At 38.4% G+C, this 20,340-nt stretch overlaps 1 protein-coding gene across 3 annotated transcripts in view; it reads left to right on the forward strand.

The window, feature by feature from the left end:
• AFF1 (ALF transcription elongation factor 1) overlaps positions 1–20,340 on the forward strand; it is a 167,619-nt gene that overhangs the window by 88,802 nt on the left and 58,477 nt on the right. The gene's annotated exons all lie outside the window — the stretch shown is intronic.

The following is a 20,340-nucleotide window of genomic DNA, read 5'->3' on the forward strand; positions in this document are numbered from 1 at the left end:
TAGCAGTGAACATAGAGGAGTGGGAAAATTCTAGATATAGTTGGCAGGGAACTGATAGGGTTTGTGACTGGAGACAGAAGTGGGCTTGAGGTGAGCAGAAGTGAGGCATCAAGGGAGGTTCGTAGGGGGTTTTTTTATTTGAAAGGTAAGGATGGTGGGATGATACCAGCTACATTGATGGATTTGATCTGGGTGGAACAGGTTTGGAGGGAAAACCAACACCTCTGGATAGATCATGTATTAAGTTTGAGATTTCATTATATATCCATGTAAGGCATAACAAGTTGGCAGTCCAGTAGACCAGCTCAGAGAAAATGTTGAGAAAAATCTTAATTCAGGATGTGTTTGCATATAGTAGTTAAGGCACATGTACCTGAAGAGGCCCTGCATCAGACCCTTCGTGGCTCGGCTTTACCCATGGCAAGGGACAGTGGATGGAAAGAAATGACCTACTACGTCTTCAGAAGCAAAAACCGAAGATCATCTCGGAAACTTGAGAGTCTGCTTATAGATTAGCAGAAATTACAGTTTTCTATTTTTTTCACTTAGGGTATGAAGTACATGTGGAAATGGTACAATTATCTTAGTTTACACCCCAAATAACTCACTGGAACCTAGAAGAATTTACTATCAATTTATTTTGCCGTTACTTCTGTTTCCTTATATGGTCCTGCTCCATTTCTGCTCCAGATAAATTGGGCTTTGAGTCCTCATGGTCTCTGATTTCCTCAAAGCATTGCTCTTTTCCTTATGGCCTCTCCTGACATCATTTAGAAACTTTTTCTATTACCAAATCCTTCCACCTAATTTCCAGGGCTTAAGTGTCTGTTACCTGCAGCTGTGAATTCATTGTTGGACCACTTTGACTGATGGCAACTCTTAAATTGAGCCTTCCAGGTTCAATAAACTGCCAGCCTAACAGTGAAATAATCCACAATGGAAAACTGTGATCGTGATTCACTGTGCATTCATATGTGGAAATAATCTTTCCTACTTCCATATTTAGCTCTCCTATTATCTTAAACCTCGAAAAGAGGAACTTTCCTATTATGAAATGCTCTAACCCTGTAGGCAGTTAAATTGGTGTATATCCTGCTGGTGCACTACTCAAGATTCAGTTAAGAAGCTCACTCTCTCCCATATACATTGTCAGTTTATAACTCAAATATCTTGAGCACCTACTGTGTGCCAGGCTCAGTGGTGAGCAGCGCCAGGTGGTTCTGGTCCTCTTGGGCCTTAACTATCTATCTAGTTAAAAACTGACTTTATTCAAATAACCATTTCGATCAATATGTAAGAACTTTGACAAATGCTATAAAAAATTTACAGACTATCATAGATAAGGGGGGACTGTAACTTATAACTAAGAAGCTCAGTGAATTCTTCTCTAAGGAAGTACTACTGTTTGAGCGAGACCTGAAAGGTGAGTAGAAATGACAAAAGCCAAAGGTTGTCTTAATCTGTCCGGGCTGCTATAATGAAATACCACAGACTGGGCGGCTTATGAGCAACAGAAATTTCTCACCATTCTGGAGGCTGCAAGTCCAAGATCAAGGCACCGGTATAGTCATGTTCTTGTGAAGACCCTCTGTCTGATTTTCAGCTGGTGCCTTCTCACTGTGTCTTCACATGCTGGAAGGGGTAGGGATCTCTCTGGAACTTCTTTCATAAGGTACTAATCCCACTCATGAGGACACTATCCTCATGACTTAAGAATCTCTCCAAAGCCCTCCTTTTACTACCATTACCTTTGGGGTTTAGGATTTCAGCGTGAAGTTTGAGAGCCCGTAAACATTCAAACCATAGCAGAGCAGGTGTGTTAGAGGTTAAGCAGCAAAGCATTCCAAAAAGAGAGAACAGGATGTGCCAATGGCTTATGCCACGTGATATAGAGAGAGAATTTCAAGTCTTCGTGGGTTATAAGCCCAGCTGTAGATCAAAGGGAAAATTTTCATTCATTCTGAAACTTGGCAGCACATGGAATCCCCTGGGGAAGCCTGTTAACAATACAAATTCTTAAAAATTCCCAGGCCCCACCCTAAGGGCTTGATTCAGCAGGTAAAGGGGTGGGCTCAAGAATCTTTATCTGTGATCCTCATGAGGTTTGTTCTAGAGCCTGGAAATGAAAACTGTTCAAGAGCTGCTAAAAGGCCACGAGGAGTTAGAGAAGGGTGGCCTCCTTCCCCCCAGAGTTCCAGTCTCCCACGTGGGCCTCAGGCAAAAGAATCAGGCACTTGATGGGGCTTCTTTCCTAAGTAGGAAGGGAGAGTAGCCTTAGGGAAGAAACAAGGGAGTAGGACCCCAAGATGACACTTCCCTTCCTCCACAATTTGCTTTCCTTCCCTATGCTTTCAACATTTTCAAGCTCTCGGGAAAAGTAAGATTCTGATACAGCCTTAACTAGCTTCCTCGGTTCTCCAAAAAAAAAATTTTATAGCAACTCTTTTATAGCAAATTGAAATTAGATTCCATGAGCTGGCTCTCAGTTATTTGGGCAGACTTACGTGACTTAAATGTTTATTGGGAAAATGAAAGCAAAGCAAAAAGGTTATCTATATACCCAATTATCTGATATTGGATGTCTGAGTCAGAATGCTTCCAATCTATGAGAAATAATGAATAGTAAGTAACCTGTATCTGCTTAGAGGCTGGCTAAATTTTAGACCCCGAAATATGTAAATATAGAAGTTAAAAAGTAGTAGCAAGTGACTGACAAGTTTTACAGCAGAAGCTGCAAACAGCCTGAGGGCTAGATTGGGCCTGTAGACTGTTTTGTTTTGCCTACATAATGTGTTTATCCTCCGCAGCCCCACAAGCCAGTATTTACAAACTGGAGAATTCCAGTGAAATTCACATTTTCAGTTTCACCACCTAGAGTTGAGTAAAAACTGCCCCCCTTTAATTTCCTGATCGTGACAATTTTTTGAGTTCAAAGAAACACTTTAAACTCTGAAGGAAACATTTTAAATAACATAGGCAAAATATTCTTGAAGAGCTCTAAAACTGCTAGAGATGAATTAGTGCAAAGAGTAGAATTGCTTATAGCAGCCCAAGAAGAAAGCCTACAGTTGAACCTTGAAAATCTTTTGATTGGTATTAATTAGAGTTGTTTTCTTTGTTTTACTTTCTATTCCTTCTTAAAATGCCAGAAGTACATTTGGTACCAGGATAAGAAATTCCTGTTCTTCCTCGTTGTTTTCACACTTGAGATGTTTGTGGACGGTTATTGTATCCCCCCTGGGTCTCTGATGTTGTGCCTTTGCCAAGATGTAGACATCCAACTCCAGAATCTTTCCAGGCCGTGCGCTCTCCCAGGCTCTCATGTAGCCGCCCGAGTCATTTTAGCTCTTCTCTAGATTAATTGTGTTTTATTTTGAGCCAACTGATAATCTTTGGGGACAGAAAACCAGATATTCCAGTGGGAGTCCTGTTGATGACTGAGTTAGTGGTTTTGATTGTGGCTGTTTTGGTGGGGAGGTGACCAATACTCATGAGATGTTTAAGCAGAATTCCTTTTAAGAGAGGATTCTGGTTCATGTTATCATAACAAGTTTATTTTTTGGCCTTGTATTTCTCCTCTCAAGTTGCCAGAGTCTATTTGAAAATCATTATTTTCCGAGGTTAACTTTGCTGCATGTTCACATTTTCCAAGAACTTTAAGGGCAGCTATTTTTATATTGTTATTGTTCCTTTCTTTAATTGTTGAAATCACTAGGTTGACAACCCCTTCCTCCCCCCCCCCGCCCCCAACAGGCTCAGGGTCCACACACACCATTACTTTTCTCTTGAACTTCATTTAATTCTCTCTTTAATCTTGGCCTACTTTCTTGCCACATTTTTTCCCCCTAACCCTGTGGTAATTTGTCAAGCCTATTCTAATCTCCTTAATCCCTTTGGCCAAAGGGTTTTGAGGTTTAATGTTTTAATCTAGGGGCCTCAGTATTTAAGCAATTAGAGGTCCTAGTTCTAGCTCTGTCCCTTAGATAAATCACCTTAGGTTTTTTGTTGTTGTTGTTGTTCCAGTTTACAAATAATAGAACTCTAAAAATTCATATTGGACAAGAATTTGAAGCTTTCTGTGTTCAGATTTCTTGTACTCAGAAACTCAAGCTTTATGGATTCTCCTTTACAGCTCAATTTTTAAAATACTCCACCCCAAAACAAATATTTGCTATTGTTTTAGAAAAAAAAATTTTTTTACGGAATTTTATGCTGTAATTAGAGTTTCTTATGTTACTTTCAACATTTTTTTCATGCCTGAGAACATGTTTACTGGTGAAAAAATTCTTTTTCCTATCATCAAGTAATCTGGACATTCTTACAAAATGTTAAAAACAACCTTTCCTGTCAGGAACAATTTGGTCTTAAGAAAAATTCACATTTTTGCATTCTGGGTTTCTGTCTTCTCAGTCAGCAAATATTTGAGCATCCACTAGTTATAAAGGAAGCTAATGGGAGAGAAAGATATTGCGCAGTAAATTTATTACATAGTGTGAAAATTACAAAGTATAATCAGTATGGAACCATTAAATATAGAATGCTCAACCCTTTCTCTTGTTCATTTTATGGCGGGAACTATTCTACGTGTTTCATGTGTATTGACCTAACCCTCACAACTCCCCCCCAACACCACCACCACCACCACCACCTTGTGATAGGCACCATTGTTACCACTGTTTTACTGAGAGTCTTAAAGAGGTACAGAGAGGTTCATTTGTCTGAGCTGACTGAGGCCTTAAGTACTAGATAAATCTAGATCCAAGTATTCTGGCTTGAGTCCACACCCTTAACTATGACACCTACATCATGTTGCCTTTCGAAAGAAGCAGCTGTACATTTTTTTTAGAGTTGACTTTTGAAATACTTGGGTATTGGCGAGAGGATTAGGGAAAGAAGAGGCATGGAGGCAAGACATGGTGAAAAGTCTCGTAGGAATAGCTGGGCCTGTGGTTCAAGGAGATCGGGTAGAGGCAGAGCAGAGCAATGGGGAGATGAGCCTGCATGGCAAGAATGGAGCCAGGTTTTGAAGGTCTTTCATTGCTTATTGGGTAATTTATCCAAAAATCAGTCATTAATGAAAAGGAGAAATTACTTTGGCTTTATGGCAGACAGTACATCATGCTGTTACAACTCTGAGATCTTAGGCAAGGAACCTAACCTTGCTGTATTGTCAGTTTATTCACCTGTACGGTGAGGCTACTAGACTGAGGTTGTCCATATAAAGTGCTTAGAACAGTTCTCAGAACATAATAAGAGTTCAGTAGGTGGCGGTAGGAGTGATTAGAGTTAAAATTTGAACAGGGCTTTAAGGAAAAAGGAACTAGACAGGGAGTTGTCAAAATGAGGACTTAGTAATGTTAAGGAAGTAGGAAGACTGAACACATTCTTAACCTGTTTATTGGTGTACTTGAGGAGTGTAGGTGGGGTCAGATCCAAAGGACTAGAAAGTCCCAGTTAAGATGTTCTAGGTGAGTAAAGCCTTAAGCATTTGATTTTTAAGTATTAAAAATAAACAAATGAGAAGCCTGGGAAGGAAAGCATTTGCCTATGGTTATCAAGCTTTTAAAAACTGGTTTACCAAGATGAGGGCACCACTGTCCTCAGCGGTTTCCACTTTCCAGCCGTGCCCGATGGCATAGGGGCTGCAGGCTCACTCCTGAAGAGCAGCACTCCCATAGTTTGCCAATCTCTGCTATAAATGGTTCACTTTACAGAGACATGTGCACTGGGAAATGTGCCCCTTTAATTTCCATAGCACTTGCTTATTCGTTTCTCTTGCTATTGTCACAGCAGCCTTGTGACTTAGGCAGGGTAGTTGGCCTGAGTCACCATTTTACATGCCATGGAACCGAGTCTCTAAGAAGTCTAATGATTTAAGCTCATTAGTGGCAGAATGGGGGCACATAACCAAGACCCTTGGCTGCTAGTTCTGGTACTCTTTCTACCACAAAACTTGGTTTCTGTGGGGTAATGATTATTTGTTTTATTTAAAGCGTCAGGAGCTCTCTGTTTTTCTGCATGGCCTCGCTGTCATGTTAGCACCTGATAAATCATGCAGATGTTAGGTGGTACAGATGATTCAAATGAAAGGATGGTTTGAAAGGATGATGAAAACTCAGTTTTGGTCGTGGTGGCCATATGCTTGCTCTGAGGCCTTTAACTTTGCTTTGACCCTTTAGAGAAGGAGGCTACCAGATATTTGACTTCTCAGTTCTCTGCACCTACTATGACTCAAAAAAAAAAAAAATCTTTGTCTTTACCTACCATTTACCTGTTTCCCTTTGATCTCAGGGAAGCTGGTGGTCTTCTCATACCCTTCCAGCAGCATACCCTTTTTACTTAAACCTTTCCCCCATCACGTGGCTCTTTCCTGACAGTCTATACTTACAGTCAGGCCTTTCCAAGCTGAAAAGACAAAACAAATCCTTCCTCACTCCTGTGCCTTACTCTGATCACTTCTCTATGCTGCCCTCAGAGGCCTCGGTGGACTCCTGATGAACCAAGTCAAGGAATGTTCTTGAGCTTAGCCTGCTTGACCTCTGCGGCATTTGACACTGTTGTCCCCCATCCCCTAAACACTGCCCTCCTTTGTTGTCTGGGTTTTCTCCTTCCCCTTTGGACATGCCTTAATCTCCTTTGGAGGCCGCCTTTCCTGCCCCTTCCCCTTCCCCTTCCCCAGGGCTCTGCCGTCAACCATCTTTTCTCCTTCTGCAGCCTTTCCCTGGTGATCTCATCTGCACTGAGGGCTTCAACTACCCAAATACTAATACTAACACCCACCAAATTGATTTTTCTAGTCTAAAACTCCAAAGTTTTCTGAGCTCTAGATCCTTTTATCCAGTTGCCTCCTGGACTTTTCTTGTGGATGTTGTATAGGCGTCTCAAATTCAACCTGCCTTACAAGAGATTTCATTATGTCTGCCCTCCTCTGTACATCTCTCTATATATATACGCGCGCGCGCACACACACACACACACCCCCCCTTCCTGCTGGTCATCAGCCTGAATTCCTTTCTGTTCCCTACTTTGCCTGTTTGGCAAGCATCTTCTTTCTGTTTCTCGCTGCTCCTTCTTTAGTACAGATTTTTATCACTTTCTTGAACAATTGCAACTTCTTTCTAACCTGTCTTCTTTTTTTCTTCTCTTGCAACGATCAGCCTGTAAATGGTTGCACCATAAGAGAGTGATATTATTGTATGAAAACCAGATCAAGTTGTCCTAGTTTAAGATCCTGCAGTACCTTTTCATTACCTTCACGATAAAAATCCAGATATCTCCAGATGTCGTCTTGATGGCACTCTTAACTGTCTCTCCAGGTTTGGGTTGTGGCCCTCCTGCTGATATTTCTCAGTGCCCCCTGCAGCCACTCAGGCCCTTTAGAACTGACTTTCTCCTCTCTGCACCTGTAGTCTTAGTGCTTCTCCTTGGTATCATATTCTGTCTTTCTCCAGGTAGTAACATTTTGAGGGCAGGATCATGTATATACTTGTTTGTCCTGTTTACTACAAGTGAGGACTGGAGCAGAGTGGGGATTTTCCTGCACTATGTGAGGAGTTCTTACACAATTCAGTTTGATCTGGAGTCTGAAAGATAATCTCTTATAAATGTTTGTTGGAGCAGAAGGGGAAAAACAATTTGATATGGGACTGAATTTCCTGCTTAGGACACCTGGATGGGAAGCAGATATTAAGTTCAACAAGGTTTTGAAAGAGTCGTTTGACTTACCATTTTCAGCCTAAGTGCTTCCCAGGTCATTTTAGGCACTCTTGCGTGTGGATTTGAAAATAAGCAGCCTAATCTGATCATTAGGTGTTCATAGTAGAGTGTCAGCCCCATAATTGCTGTACTTTTCAGTATTGAGTTTAGAGACTAAACTCAGGTGGTTTTATGTACTATAAAAATTGGAAAGTAATGTATCTGTTGTGTATATAGAAACAGAGGTGCTTTCCTCTATATTAAATAAGACACCAGATTTCTTTTAGTGTGTGTATATATGTTTTAAATATAAGTGGTATGTATAATAAAATTGCTATTAATCTCAAAGGATTCTCAATTTTCAACATTTTGCCATTGAATGAACCACCTTTTGGGGAATGCGCCAACCTTATTGGGTAGAGAGAGGCATTAACTCTTCTAGACCAGTTGGGTATCGTTAATTGGTATCCTAGTAACTTAAGAATTATTGACCCTGAAAATGCCCACCTGGCAACCTGGGTTTAATTTTCTAGTAAGATTAATTATCTTTTAGTAAAGGGTGAAACAGACAGCAGAGTCCTTTTTGTCCTTATAGTCTCTCAAAATTCCAGTGAACTAGTTGCTAAGACAAGGGAAAACACTGGTGCGTTGTTGTTCTGAATCTAACTGCGTACTTTGTTATGTTATGACTCACCTATAGTTCATAGATTTATTCCATGCAAGTCATGTAGAATAACTACATTGTGGTTTGTTTTGCTTACTTGGTTCATGTTTCTAGTGATCTGTCAAGGCAGCATTTGCCAATCGCTGAAGCAGGCTTTGGCAGGAGCTGGTGCAACAAAGAGGAGACCATGATAGTAGAGGTCCCCACCCAGGCAGAGGGCCTTTTCAGAATCCCCTTGAGGGAACTGAAGATGTTCATATGTACCTAGGGCTGTGTTTAGCATAAAAAGATACTCTTCTCTTCAAAATGAGCATTTTCCCAATTTCTCATTCCCCATTACCCCTACTTGGGAGAGAAGGAAGCATTAAAGCCAGTATTGGGGAGTGCTCACCCACAGAGAGGCAGTGTCTTGTACAGGGTGTTAATTTAGTTGCCAGCATCTAAAAGTAGTAGATTTCACATTGAAATCTGGATTTCAGTATTCTTTTTCCTTGAAAAATTGGAACATAAGACTTGCATTCCTACAAAGCAACAGTTGGCTGCCCCCTTAGACAAGACGCACACCCCGGCTTGCCCCAGTCCTCACTGAGCTCTTTTTATCCCATCCTTGAGCCCCCTAGGTGTTGGCTTTCTTTCCCTGTGAATCATCTATGAATTTCTATACTTTTGTGATTATTCCTCCCTTTGGGCAGATCCAAGGGATGAGAACCCACACATGCCAAAAATGTACTTTTTCCAGAAGGATTTATACCAAAATGTGTTCAGTGGTATCTAGTTAAAGTAAAAAGCGATTGATTTTCAAACTTTTAAAAGAAATTATGTAAAGTACGTCCTCGTTTCCAAATATGGAGTATTTTCCTGTAAGACTTTACGCGTGTGAGATTGAGGCACTCTGTGTAGAGTTTGCATGTTCTTCCTCTGTCTGCATGGGTTTTTTCCAGGTGCTCCAGTTTCTTCCCACATCCCAGAGATGTGCGCTGAGATGAATCAGCATGTCCAATTGTCCCAGTCTGAGTGTGCCCCATGTCTGGTCTTGTACCTAGAGCTGCTTGGAGAGGCTCCAGCCACCCCTGACCCTGTTGGAAAATATTCATCTTACTTGTTTGTCTGTTTGTTTTCAATCTTTAATGTATGTATAGCTCACATTTATTTTAATGTTTAATATTAGAAATGTCTTGGGTCTTCATTTAGAAGTTTGGTGATGTTTTTGTGACCAGAAATATGCCATAGGAACTTAACTCTTTGTTTATATCAGTTAGCCTGTGCTAACATTGGTTTCATTATTTGTCATTTCACTTAAAGTCACAGTTTCCAAGAACCTGTAGATGACGTTGAGGACTTACTGTATTTTACTGTACGAACAGCCTTTATTGGTTTCAACTGGAAGTGGAAGAGGAGGTGATAGTACAACTCTGGCTCTTGGGGTGACTCTAGAAACTACCCCCCCTAAAAAAAACTGACCTTAATAATACTGATCTTATATAGACAACTCATGTTTGTTTGTATAAGGTACGAATTTCTATGAAAGTATACAAGTATACTTAGTATATTAAGAAGTATCCTGATGTTTTGGATTTATTTGATGGTGTTTCTCAGTTGTTTTGGTGAAATCATGAAATTCTATGTCTTTCAACTTTTGAAACATGATGCTTTTTTAAGCAAGAGACTTGAATATTTTGTGCCACTATGAAAGTATTGAGTACCTGCTGTAGTTTCAGGATTCAGAATTGTGTGTTAGTTGTCATGAGAACTACATAGAGGTAGTTGTATTTGGACATCATGACACATATGGAAAAAAAAATTATAGTTCTGAACTGCAGATCATATAATGTTAATTTTGTGGTCTGGGTCACAAATTCAGGAATGTTGGTCACAAGTAGGCATATTTTCATGTAATTCGTGAAGGCTTCCTGGATCTGATATAGAGGATGGGTGACACTTGTATAAGCAAATAAAGCAGGATGATTTTATGAGGTAGAGGGGTCAGCATGTCCCAAGACATCCCTTCAGCTTTTAGTTCATATAGTATTGATTAGTATATGATCTTCCAAAACAATATAGGGGCACCAATCTTTATATAACTAAATGTAAGTTAGGAAAAAAAAAATATACACACACACACACACACCCACACACCCACACACCCCCCAAACACATGAAATCCAGGATTTCATAAATTTTGTAACTTAGGGTGAGGCCAAGTCAAAAATGTGAGTTGATCATCAGTTGATTTAAATAAAATAGCGCAGGTAGTATTGCAATATGGTATCACTGTCAAGATAGTGTGAATATAATTAAAGTTTGGGTAAAATTGTTTTAGACTGTATTTTGAGTCATGGAGGAAAACAATTTAAAGTTCAGTTAGAGATGGAGCGCTGTCATAGAAGAAAAATAATCTTGAGGCCTGGAGGTGACTTAAGACTTTTCCTCGCCTTCACCAGTGAAGGACCTCTTCATGCTTAAAGAACTTTCCTCAATTCAGAACTAAATTTTGTTTATTATTTTCTTTCCTCCTTCCTCCGCCCCCTCTATCCAACGGGTTCTTTATGCATGTTTCTTTACTGACAGCTGCTACTGTTACTCCTGCTACTAATAGTGTACTGTAGGAATTTTTTCTTGAGTCAAGGAGTATCTTTTAGAAGGCTTTTATGATAATACTGTTTGAAATTTATTTCTGACTGTGCCAGCAGGTTGTCCTGCAAGTTATTAGGTACGTAGGATTTGCAAGAGACTGGAGTAGACTCTGAACTTTTCAGAGGTGAAAACAGTACAGGGCCCATAGATTTTTTTCAGGATCTCAGAATAGGGTTAGAGTATCACTATATGGTAATGAGGATATAGCTGATTTTGATGAGTATTACAGCCTGTTTTTATTTACCTTGCTTGCAGACCTAATAATTATTTATTAATTGGCACTGTGAGATAGCTCATGGCATTCATCCTTAAGAGTAGGTCTCATGGCAGAAACCTCAGAATGGAGAAATTCTCAATAAGGCTCTAGTAGTTAGTTAAGTAAACCCCCTGGGGGTTTGGCTCTTTAATGGGCTATCATTGCCCTGTAGACTGTACAGGGACAGTCCTGGAGAAGGGCAGTGCTGACCGACTTGACCAGTCCTTGCTTTCCCCTCTTAGCCTTGGAACTCTTTTTTGCACTTTTTTTTCCTGGAAGCTTTTCGCACTTTCTCCTTGTCTGAAAAATGGCTTGACATGAGGGTTATATCGGAGGCAGAACCCACAAAGCTTATCAGCACTTTCCTGGTGGACAGCACCACAACTCCTGCCCTGGCTCCCTCCATCCTCCTAGTTCTTAGGGCCCAGGATCCCAGCCTCTACAAATTGCATGTTTCCCCACATTAATTCAGAATTTATTAGAAACATATTTCAGATACATGTGTTTTAGTAGGTGATGGATTCTTCAGAGCTGGAAAGACTTTGGCTGTTTAAGAATAAATCAGAGGGAGGTGTAAGCAAGGATCGTACTACTGTATATATACAGTTGTTAAAAGATATAAAATTTGTTGTCATTCATTCCTTCAGCATTCCCTTCCCCATTCCAGAGGAAGTTTTCATAAACATTAAGTAAACGTCGTATTTGGAGGATGGTGTGGAGAAGTGGGAAAGTTTAGTAGAATGGAAGAAAGGAAAAAAAAAAACAACAGACTTTTGTGTCATAGTGGGATAGTATAATAATAAAAACGATGTCTATAATTTATTGACATTGTACCATGTACCAGACACTGTACTTAAGCCCTTTCCATGCAGTGAGCTTAATAGTTTGTCCCTGGCAGAGCCATGTCTGGAAGCTGGCGTGTCCCACTCAGAACCTGGTGTGTAAGCACTACCCTGTAAGGCAGAGCCACCGGGCATGCCTTGGAGGAACATCTGAGATTTTTGAGAACTCCCCAATTTGCAAAGTCTACTTAGATTTCTCCCATTAACTACAACAAAAAGCCTTATTGAGAATTACCGTGTGCATCTGGGCAAGTAGCAAGCGAAGAGCTATGGTGAGAAGTGTGTTCTAGGGTGTTGAATTCACATTTGTGGCTAAGTCGGATTACACATGCATGTTATGGAATTTCAAGGCTGTTGTTAAATCCACAGAGTCAAGGACCTTTTGGATATATTTTCAATGGCCATAAGTATCACCCATAAGTATCACGGGTGATACTTACTTACTGCTTCTGTAAGCTCTAAGTAGAGACTTGAGGAAAGCAATAGGTCAGCCTGCTCTTTGAAGCTGGAACTCAGTTCCTATAGAATGTCTTTGAAAATATGTGTTTCTAAAATGTCAAAATTGGTTTGGCCAAAAAGAACAAAAATATGTAAATGCTAAAGTTTGAACAAACACAGCATGGTTCGGAGCTTAATTGACTTTTATGCTTTTTTTCCTTATAAAATTGGTATCAGTTTATTTTGTGTTACAAACTGCTTTTTTCATTTAACAGTATAGGCATGATTTACTTTTTATTTTTCAGAGGTTTTGTCTTGTTTTAATTTATTATTTTTTATGAAAGGAACATTTTATTTTAATTTTTTTAATAGGCATATATATTGCTTTGTGTGTTCACCGCTCATAGTTAAATTTGTCACCACATATTTGACCCCTTTTACCCCATCTGCCTCCCGACTTTTATGCTTTTTATTACTCTGATTTTTATTTCCTGTTGATGTGTTAGATAAAAACTAATTATTATACACAGAACATATATACCACCCATAAAAAGTTTTATTTTTTGGTTAGGTTTTTTTCTTATGCATAAAATTATAGTAAAATGATTATGTTGAGGGATAAATAAAAAACTTAGGAAACTTAAGATCAATTTTTTGAAATTTATAATGTTAGAATTACTTAAATGAACCTTTTCTCTCTAAATTTTTTTAGGTTCTTTTGCCATTGACCTGTGCGTGCATGTGTCGTGTGTGTGTGTCTGTGTGTCTGTTTGTCTGTGTGTCTTTGTATTTTTGATTATGAGGTTGGGCTATAATGTGAGCATTAAAATTCCTTTACCTACTCCATGAATAAATTGCCTTTATGTCTTGTCTTACTAATGCATATTTACACATAATACATAGTGATGGAATTAGTTACATAGAAAATTTTGAACTAAATGGAGTTTTCAGTTAAGACACATCCTTGAGTGTAATTGTGCACTGTTAGGTGGGGTTTCTTAGGAACTCCCACTGGTGGCTAACTATTTTGCTTATGTACTATCAAGTGTTTTAAACCCTTTAGATTTTTATATGCAAAGATTAAACCGTTTTGGGGTTTTGCAGGGAGATGGGAAGAGTAGAGGATTGCCCATTTCATAAAGCCATATGTTTTTAAACTGAGAGCATGGTGCTTTGCACAAGTCAAAACTGCCAAAAGGACAGATGTTGCCAATTTCAAATGTACGGGGGAAGGCAGATATCGCTAAGCAACGGTGTCCTTGAGAGAGCATTTTTAGGAGCAGAGCCAGGGGAGTTGTGCCTGGGAGCATTCACTGCTTCTTATGGCTCAGTACTAGGGAAGCGATTAAAAGTTCTTTCCTGTCAGGGCCGCCATTGCGGCCGCCAGCACAAAAGACAGTAACCTAGTGGCACCGATTAGGGCTGCCAAGGGGATGTATGAAAACAGGAAAGCTTGTTTGCCATGTAGGAAGGCAGTAAGACATGTTCACAAAGGTAAGTGCCCCACAGTATACAGCTGCCCCAAAGTAAGTATGAGGAAGTAAGTGCAAGCCTGAGATTTAGGTGGGGAAGAAGCAGGCTGGAGAGAGGCCTCAAAAGAAAATCTCTCTCTCCCTCTTTTTTCTCACTTCTTTTTCCCTCTCCCCTTCTCCCTTTCCCTTCCTTCATTCCTTCCTTCTTCCCTCCTTTTCTTCTCTTTTGCCTCCTCTGTTAGGGTCTAGCATCAAAGAAAATTCAGAATAACTTCTGTAGTTCACTGCTGCTTTGCGTGACCTTATGAACAAGGTAAATAAGCTTTCTAGCCACAGGTATTCGGCCCCTCCCATGTCCCCTCCCTTGGTATACACTTGATAGGTGGCAGACAGGTTGTGTAGTGTGGCTTTTTTTCTCTCTCTCTCAGTTGTCACTAGAGACTTGAAATACCTCTTGAGGTTTGCATGGTTGTTGGTTTGGATTATGGATTTTCCCTTCTCTCCCTCTCTGTCTCTTTCTTGCTAATGAAAATGGAGTAAGACTAGGGAAAGTATAATGTGTTGTAGCTGTACAAAATCACAGCATATTTTGGAAATGTTTTAAAGAAATTAAAAACATTTTTAAATAAGCAATTTCTTACCACTCAGATTTTTAATCCTTATCTTTCAAGCTCTGGTCTTGAACTTCTGGATCACCTGTCAAATGTTAGTAGTTTCTTTTGTCTTCTTAAAGCAAAGCTATAAAGTGAAGATATTGGCAGTTTAAAACCTTAAATATGTTTGTTTATACAAGTGTGCATTCTCCCACATCCCCTTCTCTCCCCTCTCACCCCTCCCCAGCTTTTATTGCTTTGTTTTTCAGCAGACACATGGAATTTAAGACAAATCTAAAAGCTTGTGGAGTTCCTACCCAATATAAGTTAGTATTGATTTCCACCAGTCTAGGAATATTTCAAAGTAATCATACTTCAGTGCAGGCAGGTATAATAGATACATTTTAATGTTCTTGTAGTTTTATGGTTTCGTTAGTTTACTCAGCATAGTTTGTGGTCACATAGTCTGTATCTCTGTGGGATATAAATTTATTTGATGAAAGTCTAGAGAAGATGATAATGTTTCTATTTTTCTTCAGAAGATGGAATGTGCTTACTTTAAGCAGTAGTGAATCTTCTATCAACCATAAGAAATTGGGTAGAAATAATGAGGAAAGAGGGAGAACTCTCAAGTTATTAGACTATAAACTCTTCCTTGATTGATTTGAATTCAGGTTACAACTCTTGGCTTTTTTTTTTTTTTTTTTGTAACTATGCCATAAAATGAGTCGGAGAACCTGTTACCCTAGATTTGGAAGCAGTGGCATTTTCTAGTGGTAATTTCACAAGTAATTTCTTTTAAAGACAGTGTTCTAGTTAAGTCCAGAAGAAACCGGTTTATTTTGTCCTGCAAAAAAGCTTTTGAGAGAATTCTATTAAGCAATCAACTTTTGGACATTGAGATCCCTCTTAAAAGTTTTACCTAAAAGGTAGTAAAACAGACAAGACTGACCTGCTCAAGAACCAGTCTAAAACTTTTCGGGTTCATTTAATGCAGGGTGGTAGGCAGCATTATTGTGGTGATATATATAATATTGCTTATTTTTACAGAGGATTTGGCTATCTATCAATTATAGAACTTCAAGTTGAAAGAAGGATTTTTTTTTTCAAAGTCATGTGCTCCTCCCCATTCTTATCCCCCAAACTGGCAATGTGATTATGATAATGTCAGGAAAGAGGTAAAGTAGACTCCAGGAGCATTTCCCCAGTGGGCTGTGTGCTAGGTATATGGAATAGTCAGGAGGGCCACCATTGGACTCATGTACGACCAAGATATAATTTACGTCTGCTAGGTTCACCCTCTCATCTTTTAAAGGCAATTTCAAGGGTGATTGCTTTTATTGTTACCATTAGAACAATTGCCTATTTTTCATATTCTCTCTTCTCTGGCACCTAGATTCTACTCTAGAAAACTTTAGAAAGAAATGGAGAAGACAGGACTGACAGTCAGTGTAAGAATATTGGGAGTTATGACAAATGTAGTTAAATTACACTGTGCCTTAAAACATTCAGAAAGTTGGAGTCTTGGGCCAGGGCTCTGGATTAAAGTCAAAAGAGTGCTTTTAAAACTTCTTCATTAAAAAAAACACGTCTTCATTGCATGCGTGTGTCAGTGCGATGGGATGAGGAGAGAAATATACTAGGTAGAGAAAGATGTAAGAGTCATTGGCTGCTTCATATCTTCAAAATGGACATAAACCTGCATGTTCCCTACTGTAACTTCTGGAATCGCGCTCATATATATTATGAATGCTCACATGCTTTAAATTCAGTAGGTATTAGAGTACATTATTCTACAGGCAAATAAAATTTTCTCCTTGGCACATGTTAAACACCTATTTAAAATAAAACCAAGAATAATTTTTTTTATGTGTTCACACCACCCCTCCTTGTATTTATAAACAAATGCTGTTGCTTGTTGAGTAACTAAATATTTGTTCAAAACTTTATTATTAAACATATTTTCACTTTCCTCCAGTTCAGTAAATCAGTTTATCAGATAAGTTTTGCTGGAAGTATGATGTAATTTGTCTATACTCTTAAATCAAACTTATACAAAGATAATATAGGAAAAGGAAAAGATTATTAAGTGTACCAGAGAATCAGTAGAATTAGTAATCTTTTTTGTTCCTAAAAAGAATGACTAAATCTGGTTTTCAGTAGATTATAGAAAAGAAAAATACTCTCTTAAATTTAGGTGCTCTTTGATGATGGTGATAAATAAAAGATTTATAACTGTTTATAATATTATAATATTAAATGAGTTGTTCTTTCCCAGAATGATCTTTAATCCCTTTCTAGAATCTGGCAAGTAACCTGGTAGTTTGTTAGCCAACGTTAAAGAAAAAAAAAAAGGAATTTTTTTGTTCAAAATTAAGATATAAAGGGCATCTTTATTTGCTTTCTTTCCTCTGTGTTTATTATAGTATCAGTAATCCCCAGGGTAGTTTGAAGCTCAGATTGTTTCCTCAGAGTATATATTCCTCTAGCTTACTGATTCAGTAATTTTCTTCCTACCCCACCCTTCCCCCCTCACCCCCGCCCCGTTCTGTTTTTTGTTTTTAAAAATCATCGATGCCAGGAGACAGACGACACCTAACCCAGAGGGGACTGTTGAGATTACTACTGGAATAAGCCCAGGATAAAATCTTTATGTCTTTTCAGACAAAGCATGGATTATATGGTTTATCTTATTCATATGACTTAAGTTTCTTTCAACCTCATCCAGAAACTGATGGAAAGTTTTCTTCTGGTGCCTCTGTAGTCTTAGCTTATGCCCAACTATGAAGGGGGGGAAAAAAAAAGTCCTGTGAAACATAGATTTAGACATGGTTCCTGAATGTGGTTTGCCACTTAAATTTGATAGACACAAGCACTCAAAGAAGGAGCAGTAATACAGGTTTATGCATCTATTAATCTGGTCATGGTTGACAAAGTAATTCCATAGCGTTGTTTTAGACTCAGAACCATCAGTTAATATGATTTCGGAGAGAGCACTTGCGTATGTGGGCATGTCTGTGTGGGGGCGTGGCGGGTAGAGAGAGAATATGAATATGCATCGGCCAGAGGGATCTCTGTCTGACAGCCTGAAGTCTCTGCTTCTAACTAGAGGAGCCCAGAAATTGCCCTGCAAAAGGGCACTCATGCGTTGCAAATTAATGTACCCATTCAAAAATAAAAATTAAACCCCTCTTTAAAAACCTCTAAAGGTTGTTTTAGTAAGAAATTGGTTGTAGAAGAGGAGATAGATTGTATAGTTTGGCCTGTTTGAAAGGACTTGTCATTTTATCATCACTGGAATAGAACCAGTGTCTAGACTTGTTTTTTGTGGTGCCTTTTTTTTTTTTTTTTAAGCCATGCTTTTTAGCTAGTATTACTAAGTCATTCATGATTTCTGTGCCCACAATGGGCTTCATGGGGTCTCATGTGATCTTTCATCAAAGGCACAGTGTTTTAGAGCCTTAGACCATTGAGGATTTCTGAGTGCTTATTACATGATGAATGGTAATGGTTCACAGTCAAAGGTTAGAAAGTTGATGAATAACTGAGATTAGACATATTTACTGTCAAACAATTGTACGTTTTTTTACATTTCTTTTTCATCCAGGTATTTTGTGTTTTAAGTCAATTTAAACCTATCTCAAGTATACACCAGTCCTCTTAATTTTTATACCAAAAAAACTAGTTGGCGTATTTATAAAAGATATATATATGTATCGGCTCTAAAGAGTATTATTTTTAAAAATAGGAACTGTTTTATGTGACTCTACTGCTTTGCAAATTAAAATTTACACACTCATGTGATCTCTGGAAATGTAGTAGTAATAAAATAAATGAAATCAGCCCTTTTATTACTCCCCTCATATTTGTCTGTGTATTTATATTAAGCAAGTGTTTACAGTTATATATGTGGTGAACATCTACTCAGTGTTCTTATTTTTATTTATTTGAACCACATCTTAAGAACTAGATCCTAGGTTTCATAATTAAAAGATGCCTTCTTTTAATAGAGATCAAAACGAATTTCCAGAATATTTTAGGTAGTTCAGTTAACACAAATTATGAGCTATTTTAAATATGTATTTTAGAAAAATAATCAGTAACTAATTAAAGCAAGTTATTTCAGTGATATAATTAAAATGACTGGAAAGGAACAAACTAATTATTCATATTGATCTTTAAAGTTCTGGTAGTTCAAAATACCTCTTTCTGTACAGTTTTATAAGTTTCAGCAATGATGTTCAGGGTTTTTGTTTTTTTTTCTTTCCAGACTGTTTTTTGCTCTAGTTAGTGGAAAACAGACAGGAAGGTGATATAGTTTTCCTGTAAAAGAGCAGTTTACCTAAAGGTGAACTTTAAAAATATTAGGGTTATTAACTCTCATTTAATAAGTGAATTTGAATGCTAGCACATCTTCTAAGCTTCCAGCATTTTCTTTCATTCTTTATCTGGGAGTATTTCTTGATCTCCTGTCTTAAGGAGACATATACCCTTCCTTTACCCCACCCAAGCATGCCTGATGTACCCCCTCTTCTACCAGTCATGATCTCCTGTTACTGTCACACCTGATACTTTGCTGTCTTAAAAATTCATGTCCTTAAAATGCATTTAGGCACCTAATCTGTGGGTGAAAAACATCTGATTGTGTTGGTGGTGGTGATGGAATTTAGTTAAAATAAGTAGTACTTTTTTTTTTGAACTGAGGATTTGTGTATATTAAAAAATATTATTCTGTGAAGTGGTCTGGAGTTTTACAAATATGAGCAAACATTGCTTCCAAAATGTAGAAAAAAATTCAGAATTTACTTACTTTAATTACTTTTTGGCAAGCTCACGTTTCTGAATTCTGTTGGAGATGACAAAATCAAATTCATTCATTTCACAAATATTACTTGCATGTCTGTATTAGCCCCGAATTATGCTAAGGCCCAGAATTAAGCAATGAATCAACCTCAGTCCCCACCTGCAGGAAGCCAGTCTGGAGGAGACAGATTAGAACGCTGTGGGTTACCATTCAGCGTCGAAGTGGCCGGACAGTCAGGTAAAGGAAGACTTCTAGAAGAGGGCAGCCAGTGTTGGTGACATCCCTGCTTCTATATTATCTGCTCTTTCCTAGATGCTCCTATATGAGTAGAATTGCTTGGTCCACAGTAAGTTTTTGTTGGGTAATAACTGTAGGTGACCTATAGATTGCTTGTCATCTGAAAGGTGATTTTAAATCATCTTGCCCTATCAATCCCTTTCCTCCTCTTGAAAATTTTCTCTCGACAACAATAAATATTTCTACCATCAGCATACTACTGATTGTGTTAGCCTTCACACCTGGCAGACAGTTTGGTGTCAAAAAGAGGCTTCCAGGGACCCTGTTACTAGTTCTTTGCTACTGGGAATTCGTCACCTTTAAAAAGCTACCCAAAACTTTTCCATTATTTGAAAATATTTGGAAAGAGCTGGAGGGCATTTAATTTCTTGAAGGGATAATTTAACAAAGTTAGTTTGCAATTTATATAACAATACTATTCTTTAAGACAATACTATTCTTTATAACAATACTATTCTTTGCTACTGGGAATTCGTCACCTTTAAAAAGCTACCCAAAACTTTTCCATTATTTGAAAATATTTGGAAAGAGCTGGAGGGCATTTAATTTCTTGAAGGGATAATTTAACAAAGTTAGTTTGCAATTTATATAACAATACTATTCTTTAAGACAACTGTACCTTGTTTTCTCTTTTCTACCCATTAT

The sequence above is a fragment of the Pteropus medius genome, unplaced genomic scaffold, assembly GCF_902729225.1.
Source record: "Pteropus medius unplaced genomic scaffold, Ma_sr-lr_union100, whole genome shotgun sequence".
Lineage (NCBI taxonomy): Eukaryota > Metazoa > Chordata > Mammalia > Chiroptera > Pteropodidae > Pteropus > Pteropus medius.